The sequence below is a fragment of the Octopus bimaculoides genome, chromosome 8 (assembly GCF_001194135.2).
Source record: "Octopus bimaculoides isolate UCB-OBI-ISO-001 chromosome 8, ASM119413v2, whole genome shotgun sequence".
Classification (NCBI taxonomy): domain Eukaryota; kingdom Metazoa; phylum Mollusca; class Cephalopoda; order Octopoda; family Octopodidae; genus Octopus; species Octopus bimaculoides.
Window position 1 is genome coordinate 83,739,267 of NC_068988.1, and position 3,862 is coordinate 83,743,128.

The 3,862-nt window shown below is 42.9% G+C and overlaps 1 protein-coding gene across 1 annotated transcript in view; it reads right to left on the reverse strand.

Annotated features, from left to right (window-relative positions):
* LOC106872398 (nuclear transcription factor Y subunit gamma) overlaps positions 1–3,862 on the reverse strand; it is a 33,642-nt gene that overhangs the window by 14,766 nt on the left and 15,014 nt on the right. The window lies entirely within an intron of this gene.

Genomic DNA, 3,862 nt, shown 5'->3' on the forward strand with positions numbered 1-3,862 from the left:
TAATGGTGTTTACATACCGAAGGGCTTGGTAAAAATTATTAATTGTTGATTTATTAATAAATTAATAAATTGATAAACCTTTACCCTTTTAATTGTAATATATATATATATATATATATCATTATCATCATCGTTTAACGCCCGCCTACCATGATAGCATGGGTGGGATGGTTTCAAATGAGCTGGGCAGACAGAAGCCTGCACCAGACTTCTGTGTCTGTTTGGCAGGATTTTTATTGCTGGATGCTCTTCTTAACACCAACCACTCAGTAAAGTGGATTTAGTGCTTTTTATGTGGCACAAGCACAGGCAAGGTCAGTTTTGGCAAGTTTTTTCCAGCTGGATGCCATTCCAAACACCAACCACCTTACAGTGTGGACTGGGTGCTTTTTACATGGCACCAGCACTGACGGGGGTCACCAAATACTTGCAAGGCAAAAGAAAAAAAAAACTTTCAAGCAGGGAGGGGGCATTGGAGGAGGTGATCTTGTGTTGGATGATGAAAGGTCATAGTGGGACAGAAACTGGTGTCTTGCTGTAGAGGAAGTACAAGGTTACCTGGCCAGGGAGGAGGGGAGAGAGAGAGATAAATCAGGAATGAAGACAGAAACAGGTGCGCTACCGCAAAGGAAATACATGGTTACCAACCCGAGGGAAGTGCAGGAGAAGGAGAGAGAGTGGGAGACAGCTGGATAGAGATGGCAGCAAAATGCCGGGCATACTCACAAGGGGCGGAGATCAGAATATAAATGGGATGATTGAGTAAAGGAAGAGAAAGATATAGATGGTGGCAAGTTCCAGGATAGTGTGAAGGAAGTGTGATTAAAGAGTGCAGAGGAAGGGGAGTGAGTGGCGAAAACCTAGGTATATATAGAGTTGGTGGGGCTACTGGATAGCAATGATACAGAGGAACAGGGTTGTGAGGACAGGATTGGGGAGTGAGAGCTAGGCATAGAGTATGAAGGAGGAAATGTGAGGGAGAGAAGAGATGTGGAGATGTAGATTGGTTCGTTGGAGTAGAGTGAGTGAGAAGTTTTCTTGTTAAGTGTGGGTGAGACACATAGCATTTCTAGAACTCAGTTTCGCTGATGTAGGCAGGTCTTCTCTAGAACTTCATATTGCTAGACATCTTGGTCCAGTGTCATTTCCTCCATGAGGCCCAACATCCTGAGATCAGTCCTTATCACTTCATCCCACATCTTCCTGGGTCTCCCTCTTTCACAGGTACCATCCACTTTCAGTGACCAGCACTTCTTTATGCAGCTGTCCTCATTCATACGCATCACATGTCCAAACCAACGTATTCTTCTCTCTTACATCCTACATTTGATACCTCTTATGCCCAATTTTTCTCTAAATACATTTGCACTTTGCCATACATGTGCACTGATGTTGCACCACCAACAGAGCATACTACCTTCATTTCTCTCCAATCTACACATGTCTTCTCCATTCAGAGCCCATGTCTCACTACCATGGAGTATAACCTTTTGCACAAATGCATCATATAGTCTGCCTTTCACTCTGAGAGAGAGAGAGTCCTTGTGTTGCCAACATAGGTAATAGCTCTCTGAACTTCCTCCACCCAATTCTTATTCTAGAAACAATACTTTCAGAGCATCCTCCACCATTGCTAATTTGGTCACCCAGGTAATGGAAACTATCTACAACCTCAAGGATGTGGCAAATGCTCAGGAGCAGGGGAAAAAACTACAAGTAGTTGATAGCTTTCATTACCTAGGTGACCAAGTCAGTAGTGGAGGTGGATGCTCTGAAAGTGTAGCTGCTAGAATAAGAATAGCCTGGACAAAGTTCAGTGAACTCCTACCTCTGCTGGTGACAAAGGGACTCTCGCTCAGAGTAAAAGGTAGACTGTATGATGCATGTGTGCGAACAGCCATGCTACACAGCAGTGAAACATGGGCTGTGACTACTGAGGACATGCGTAAGCTCGCAAGGAATGAAGCGAGTATGCTCTGCTGGATGTGTAATGTCAGTGTGCATACATGACAGAGTGTAAGTGCCCTGAGTGAAAAGTTGGACTTAAGAAACATCAGATGTGGTGTGCAAGAGAGACACTGCGCTGATACGGTCATGTGCTGCGAATGGAAGAGGACAGCTGTGTGAAAAAGTGTCACACCCTAGCAGTAGAGGGAACCTGTGGAAGAGGTAGACCAGGAAGACATGGGATGAGGTGGTGAAGCACAACCTTTGAACATTGGGCCTCACCGAGGCAATCACAAGTGACTGAGCTCTTTGGAGATATGCTGTGCTTGAGAAGACCCGGCAAGCCAAGTGAGACCATAACCATGGCCTATGCCAGTGCAGCATAACCAGTTCATTTAAGAGTATACTTCAATCATTGGGCAATAAACTGCAATTTCGAAGACCCGTCGAGGCAAGTGTCATTGATACTTGTGCCAGTGGCACATCAAAAGCACCATTCGAGCATGATCATTGCCAATGCCGCCTGACTTGCTCCCGTGCCGCTGGCATGTAAAAAGCACCATTCAAACATGGTCGATGCCAGTACCACCTGACTGGCTGTCATGCTGGTGGCACATAAAAAGCACCCACTACACTCTTAGAGTGGTTGGCGTTAGGAAGAGCATCCAGCTGTAGAAACTTTGCCAGATCAGATTGGAGCCTGGTATAGCCTTCTGGCTTGCCAGCCCATAGTCAAACTGTCCAACCCATGCCAGCATGGTAAGTGGACGTTAAACGACAATGATGATGATGATCATCATCATCATCCTGGACAAGTGAATTCTACTATAGCCTTGGGCCAGCCAATGACATGTTAGAGATGTGTGCATGAGTGTGTACATGTATATATGTGTATGTATATGTCTGTGTTTGTTGTCATATGTTTACATACTGACACTATTTGAGCAATAATGTAAACTATTTGTTTACATCTCATTTAACCCTTTCATTACCATACTTCTGTTGGAAGTATGGTGACAAGAACATTGCTCTTGTTTCAGTTTATTTGAAAATAATGAAGAATTTAATTAATTACTTTTTTCCTTATTAAGCCGGTGGTTGAAGCATAAATTAACATGAAATTATGGTGGAAGGCTTTAATTTAGATCACTTTAAAACAGGCACCTTATATCATACAACTGGGGATGGTCTTGGGTGGATTACCATCATAAGGGTTAAGCAATATGACTTGCAGCTTGGCGGTTTTGCTATGTAAAGACTAGTGGAATAAAAATATCTTACTTAAAAGACAAGGATTAGTGACAGGAATAGCCATAGAATACTGGCAATAATAATTGTCCTACCAAGAAACAGCTGTATGGAGATCTCCAGCCTGTCTCCACCATTATAAAGGAAATGTGCTTGCATTTTGCATGACATTGCTGGTGAGCTAAACAAGAGCTGGTAGTTCCTAATTTAATTATTTTCAACAGTTGTTTCATTAGGAATAAACATCATTAATTCCATAATTATAATCATGCAATTATGGACTTAATGAAATAACAGTTGAAAGTAATTAAATTAGGAAGTATCTGTGAAGCTTATACTTTTCTGCCTATAGTCGCAGGAGTGGCTGTGTGGTAAGTAGCTTGCTTACCAACCACATGGTCCCGGGTTCAGTCCCACTGCGTGGCATCTTGGTCAAGTGTCTTCTACTATAGCTTCAGGCCGACCAAAGCCTTGTGAGTGGATTTGGTAGACGGAAACTGAAAGAAGCCCGTCGTATATATGTATATATATATATATATATATATGTATGTGTGTATGCGTTTGTATGTCTGTGTTTGTCCCGCCAACATCGCTTGACAACCGATGCTGGTGTGTTTATGTCCCCGTAACTTAGCGGTTCAACAAAAGAGACCGATAGAATAAGTAC